The 7,077-nt window shown below is 39.9% G+C and overlaps 1 non-coding gene across 1 annotated transcript; it reads left to right on the plus strand.

Moving 5' to 3' along the window:
• The first annotated feature begins 750 nt into the window (after positions 1-750).
• LOC117536195 lies at positions 751-915 on the plus strand. The gene has a single exon (XR_004567515.1). It is a non-coding gene; the product is annotated as a U1 spliceosomal RNA (small nuclear RNA).
• The last annotated feature ends 6,162 nt before the right edge of the window (positions 916-7,077 follow it).

Below are 7,077 nucleotides of genomic sequence, written 5' to 3' on the forward strand. Positions count from 1 at the left end.
TTGATGACTTTTAATGGCAGCAGGAATGTATTCGACCTGACTTACTTGTGTGCAACTATGTAATAACAAGCAGAGGAAGTATCTGTGACAATATTATTTATATATCCTCACATTCATTTTGATAAAAACACATTTACGTCAAGAGAATCCTGCTGTAATCATCTAACTACGTCTCTGTTGTTAATAGAACAGCATATGGATATAAACTCTCTGTCATTGAATAATCTGAGAATAATTTACTATCCTTTGCCATTTTCCAGAGACAGAAAAATAAATACATACAAATGCATTGGGTAACTCCATGTTGGCTCAAAGGAGCTGTTTTAGTTTGTCACCAAAGGCATACTGCCCCAAGAGTTGAAAATGGTCTTTACATTAGTCAGGGGTCGTCCGTTTACTCAATAATAGAAAGGAACAGGTTGGTAACCATTTAATTAAAGAAGCCTGTTCCTCCCGTTGGACGGGGATAACTGGTTGGAAACATAAGTATCATTGTGATGATATAGCTGACTGTCCTTAAGTTTCCTGTCAGAGAACTTGGACATTTAGACAAGATATTATTGAAAACATCAGGGAAAACTCAAATAATAATGGTCAGCCCTAATACACAAGTGTGTCCTTTATATTAAAGCCAGGTTTATAAAAATAAATGATGTATTTCGCCTTGATAGAAGACATTTACGTTGTTAGCACCATCAGTTAGCATGGTTTGTCTGTGAAACTGTATCCCATCTCACCCCGTTAAAAGTCATACTTACCTGGCAGGGGGGTCTCCATGATCACTAAGGTGGATCCCCTACGGCGAGGCGCGGCCATTGCACTGACGGCAGCGCTGACCTGTACGAATCCCTCAAATGTAGGAATCTCGACTGCATAATTTGTGGTAGTGGGGGACTGCGTTCGCGCTCTCCCCTGAAAAATTGTCACAATTAACAATGGAAAAACATGCAGCTAGCGCAAGCAGAAGGCTTGAACTAGTGATGGCAAAATGAAGCTTTGAATGAAGCATCGAACCACTTGGACAATTGTGTCGGAAATAGGTTCATTTTTTGAAGTTTCAGTTACACCGACCTCTCCTGGCGAAGTGCCAAGGCTGCAGTGGGGTTAACGTATTTTTGCCTTGAAAAATAATCGATGCACACTCACACACACACACACACACACACACACACACACACACACACACACACACACACACACACACACACACACACACACACACACACACACACTAAGACTGAATATCATGTTCTATTTGCAATTAAAGATTGATAATTGGGTTATTGAGACACTTTTTTGGCTGGTGAGCTACTTTTGAAATGACCAGCTCACCGAGGTCTACCAACCAAAAATAAAATCCCAAATTGCAAGGGTTGCTGAATAACACGTTTTATTTATACATGGCTGCAACAAACGACTAATTTGATAATCGATTAATGAAACGATTAATCGACTATTCGGACTATTACTATGCCTTGCACACTTTCTCAAACGCTCTTATTTAGCCATCAACTTTTAGATTTAGCTTGAGGTTGTTTTAGGCATGTGGAAACTGACAATAGTCATTTAAATCAAATTAAATAATATTTCACATCAAAAGAAACAACAATGTTTTAACAAATCGTATTAAATAATCTGATGACAGAACTGTAAACAGAATAGCTGAAACTTTAACAAAATAAATAACTCTGTTACCTATAATCATTAACCCATGTTTGTATAATGTAGTTAACTCCGTGTGTTGCTGCTAGCATACATAACACCTGACGTGGAAAAGTTACTCGTGGATGGGGCTACAGAGCTACTAGAAAAACACTGGAACCCGGTGCATTCCTCCGTCTGAATGTGGTGCACTTTTGCTAAATGTTTAGACAAATTGCTCGTGTTACCGCCCTTACATGCTAAACACTCTTGGCAAGGAGCATTGTCCACCTCAAGACGGGTAACATTTAACCACACCTTGGAGCGCTTCTCTCCGCCATCGCCGCCATGTGTTGCTGCATGTAGCAGCTGGGGGCTGCGCCATTTACTCATAGAAGCTGGGTTACAATAGGTGACCTCAGATCTGTTGTATGAAGCGATGCCGGTAGCGGAGGTAAGGCACACACACCAAATGTTCAGGACATTGTTAATACAGCGAAAATCAAAGCTGACGATCTCTTGGTTTGATATGTTTTCCCCCCCAGACAACATGGACGTAAGAACATTTTTTTCAAAGAAGAGGAAAGTAAGTCTTCAGTTGGTAGCAGTTAATCAGTTAACAGTGATGGCGGCGTCTCCTCACTTCTGGAGAGGAGTTTCGTCTTTATGTCATGATAGAGAGATACAAATACTGAATAGTTTAGATGAGAAAAGGCATCGAAATGCCAGGTTACTAGTATTTATCATGTAAACAGGGAACATGAATAACCCGATCTCTCTGTGCTCATGTAAACACCATGATGTCCAGGTAGAGACGCAGTCAGTGTGTTTTACTGGAGCCCCAGTTAGATAAGAGATTATTTTCTGAGTTCTTAACTTTAACTCTCTCTTAAAATGGTAATGTGCATTATGTTTTAATTATACTTCTTATCATTCAGAAGCTTTTTGTTTATGTTTTACTGAGTGCTTATAGGCAATTTCCATCCCAGAATTCAGTTAACTATTTATTTTCTGTGCACATTACATAGACTAGCTAATATTCTACCTACTGCTTGGGACTTTGAGTCTTCAAAGTGTCCAATGTCACAGACTGGGACTTACTTTAGAGTCAGTTGTATTTACATTCAGTATGACTTGTTATGATTCAATATGAAAGAGTATACTGCTCAATAAATAATTATCACTTCACCACCTCTCTTGGCATCTAGGCGCTTGAGAGTGAGTCAGAGGCAGAACACAGGGACAGTGGAGAGAGGTCCGTTGCTGAGGTGAGTGATGAAAGGGAAATGACAGTTTAGAGTAAATTGTGATGTGGACTCATCCCAGAATTTTAAGGAAATCAGTGGGGATATTGAACAGGAAACATTTCAGTCAAGGGGCATCATATGACCAATATAGACAGAAGAGCAACATTTATTTTAACATTTAAGTCAATGATACCATTCCTAGGTGAACTTAACATCTGTATGGAGTCAGATCAGTTTCAATATTAATAAATGCTCACAGAAGGATTCACAAAGGTATTTTGTGATTTATATATAAATGACTCCACAACAATATCTCTCAATGCACTCACAAATATGTATTGTTGTATATAAATGTACAAAAAAATGGGCATTTAAACTGCTTTTTATTAGTTCAAAGACGGCTCTGAATTAATAATCAAATATGTTTCCATTCTTTACCCACATCGAGCTCATTGAGGCACTGCGCACTGCAGTGAGGGGCTTCTCACAAAATCCGCCTATGCTCCCCAGTCACTGCTGGTGAGTCCTTCCGCTTCTCAGAAACCCACAATCCCATAATCATTATGCACTACATTAATGCACATCGTGTTTTCTTAATACTGTGAGCCATGTTCATGCTCTCTGACTATATTTTGCACAGTCCTCCACTTTAAAGTATTATACACTGTAATTTGCGATGTATTCTCATATTATCATTGTCCCAAGTGTTTTCGTTTTTTAGCTGTTAAGGTTCATTGTCTTTTTAAATTTGTAAATACTTGTCTCTATTCTTTTTTAATGCTAAATTGTTTGGGAATGAACTTGATTTTGATTCTGATTCAAAGATTCTCACAGATAGTTTCTGTGATATTCACGAAATGTGGTAAACACTTTGCTAATATTATGGCTCTGGTCACTCTGGTCCTCAGGAGTTGTCTTAGCAGAGCTCTCATTGCTGTGGTCTTCTTTTTTTTAGTTAATGTGTGTTTGCGGGAAAAAACGGGAGTACCCGGCATAAACCCATAATGGCTTGGGATCATCAAGCCGCCTCTTCATTTATAAATATAAATGATCAATAAATCTCACATTATATTGATCATTTATATTTATAAACAAATAATTGAGTTAAAGCTGTTTAGAAGGGAGGGGGTGCTTGGTTGATGTAGCAGAATGACGTTAGCAGGCTGCATACATAGCTTGACTGGCTGCCTTTACAGTCTGAGTTGAAGGCATCCACTGATGCGACAATGATACCACCAATGACAGTCACTAAAGCGCTGATACCAACTTGCAGAGTAAAACTTAGTAGACCTTTAGAAACATAACGCCACACACTTCTGGTCTCATCCTCATCAAGTGAAGGCTCTGGGAGGCTCTCAATACTCTGGTCTTCAGGAGTCGTCTCAATAGAGCTTGTATCGCTCTGGTCTTCGCTTGTGAGAATGCGCTCCGCATTTACTTGCTGCTGCCAAGCAATCTGTTGATAAGCCTCCACCAGTTGTTGCTGAACATCTTGCAGAGCTGTCTTCAAGTTTTCATTCTGCTCATTCAGAAGTACTTCCCTTTTCTGATGATCATGTCCCAACTGTTCATTCTTGGCCTGTGTTTGCTCTGTCACAGATTGAAATTCCTTTGTAATAACTGCAATCCTCTCTCTTAGAGCCAACTTCTCGGTTTCCAGCAGTTGCTGATTCTCAGTCTTCTCAGTTTCATCCAATGTAAATAACTCCTGATTGACCAGGATTAGCTCTTTAGCATCCTTCAGTTGGTCTTCATAATATTCCTTTTCTGTCTTCAGGTTGTTGTTCTCCTCGTATTGTTTTACTGTCAGAGACTGAATTCGAGCCAGCTCATCTGCATTGCTGTTTTTCTCCTCTCTAAGAACGCCGATATTATCCTGAAGACCAAGCACTGTAAACCTCAACGCATCTGTCACTGTCTGTTGTTCATTTCTCAGACATTCAAGTTCAACATCTTGCAGAGCTGTCTTCAAGTTTTCACTCTGCTCATTCAGAAGTACTTCCCTTTTCTGATGATCATGCCCCAACTCTTCATTCTTGGCCTGTGTTTGCTCTGTCACAGATTCAAAATGCTTTGTAATACCTGCATTCCTCTCTCTTAGAGCCATCTTCTCGGTTTCCAGCAGTTGCTGATTCTCAGCGTTCTTAGTGAAATCCAATGTAAATAACTCCCTGCTTTCTCTTAACTCCAACTGAGACATCTGCCTTCCTGCAATTTCTTCTTCATTTGTTATTTGTAGCTCCTTCTGAATCAAGATTTTCTTTTTTGCCAGTTGGCCCTCAAGTTCATGTATAGCTGTTTTCATGTTTTCATTTTCCCCTCTCTCTTTTACTGTCAGAGACTGAAGCCGAGCCATCTCCTTTGCATTGTATTCACTCTTAGCATTCAGAGAGTCGATATTATCCTGAAGACCAAGCACTTCAAGCCTCAACGCATCTGTCACTGTCTGTTGTTCATTTCTCAGAGATTCAAGTTTACCCAAATTCTCCTCCTCTGACTTTCTTATCTTTGCGTCATAACAGTCCCTGCTTTCTCTTAACTCCAACTGAAGTGAGGAAGTCACAGATGCCAACATCTGCTTTCCTGCAATTTCTGCTTCATTTGTTCTTTTTAGCTCCTGAATCAAGATTTTCTTTTTTGCCAGTTGGCCCTGAAGTTCATGCATAGCTGTTTTCATGTTTTCATTTTCCTGTCCCTCTTTTACTCTCAGAGACTGAAGTCGAGCCATCTCCTTTGCATTGTTTTCACTCTGCTCATTCAGAAGTACTTCCCTTTTCTGATGATCATGTCCCAACTGTTCATTCTTGGCCTTTGTTTGCTCTGTCAGAGATTCAAAATGCTTTGTAATAACTGCAATCCTCTCTCTTAGAGCCAACTTCTCGGTTTCCAGTAGTTGCTGATTCTCAGCCTTCTTAGTTTGATCCAATGTAAATAACTCCCTGCTTTCTCTTAACTCTAACTGAAGCGAGGCGGTCACAGATGTCAACATCTGCTTTCCTGCAATTTCTCCTTCATTTGTTCTTTTTAGCTCCTGAATCAAGATTTTCTTTTTTGCCAGTTGGTCCTGAAGATCATGCATAGCTGTTTTCATGTTTTCATTTTCCCCTCTCTCTTTTACTCTCAGAGACTGAAGCCGAGCCATCTCCTTTGCATTGTATTCACTCTTAGCATTCAGAGAGTCGATATTATCCTGAAGACCAAGCACTTCAAGCCTCAACGCATCTGTCACTGTCTGTTGTTCATTTCTCAGAGATTCAAGTTTACCCAAATTCTCCTCCTCTGACTTTCTTATCTTTGCGTCATAACAGTCCCTGCTTTCTCTTAACTCCAACTGAAGTGAGGAAGTCACAGATGCCAACATCTGCTTTCCTGCAATTTCTGCTTCATTTGTTCTTTTTAGCTCCTGAATCAAGATTTTCTTTTTTGCCAGTTGGCCCTGAAGTTCATGCATAGCTGTTTTCATGTTTTCATTTTCCTGTCCCTCTTTTACTCTCAGAGACTGAAGTCGAGCCATCTCCTTTGCATTGTTTTCACTCTGCTCATTCAGAAGTACTTCCCTTTTCTGATGATCATGTCCCAACTGTTCATTCTTGGCCTTTGTTTGCTCTGTCAGAGATTCAAAATGCTTTGTAATAACTGCAATCCTCTCTCTTAGAGCCAACTTCTCGGTTTCCAGTAGTTGCTGATTCTCAGCCTTCTTAGTTTGATCCAATGTAAATAACTCCCTGCTTTCTCTTAACTCTAACTGAAGCGAGGCGGTCACAGATGTCAACATCTGCTTTCCTGCAATTTCTCCTTCATTTGTTCTTTTTAGCTCCTGAATCAAGATTTTCTTTTTTGCCAGTTGGTCCTGAAGATCATGCATAGCTGTTTTCATGTTTTCATTTTCCCCTCTCTCTTTTACTCTCAGAGACTGAAGCCGAGCCATCTCCTTTGCATTGTATTCACTCTTAGCATTCAGAGAGTCGATATTATCCTGAAGATCAAGCCGTTCAAGCCTCAACTTTTCTATCTCTGCTCTCACAGAGTCAAGCTCAGCAGTAATGTTGGTATTTGTCTCACTCAAAGCAAATCTCTCCTCTTCTAGCTTTCTTGTGTATTGGATATTTGTCTCACTGCTTTCTCTTAACTCCACGTTCAGTGCTTTTCTCAACTGTTCTATCTCTGTCCGTCTTTCATGTTTCAGAGA

The sequence above is a fragment of the Gymnodraco acuticeps genome, unplaced genomic scaffold (genome assembly GCF_902827175.1).
Source record: "Gymnodraco acuticeps unplaced genomic scaffold, fGymAcu1.1, whole genome shotgun sequence".
In the NCBI taxonomy this organism is placed as follows: Eukaryota; Metazoa; Chordata; class Actinopteri; order Perciformes; family Bathydraconidae; genus Gymnodraco; species Gymnodraco acuticeps.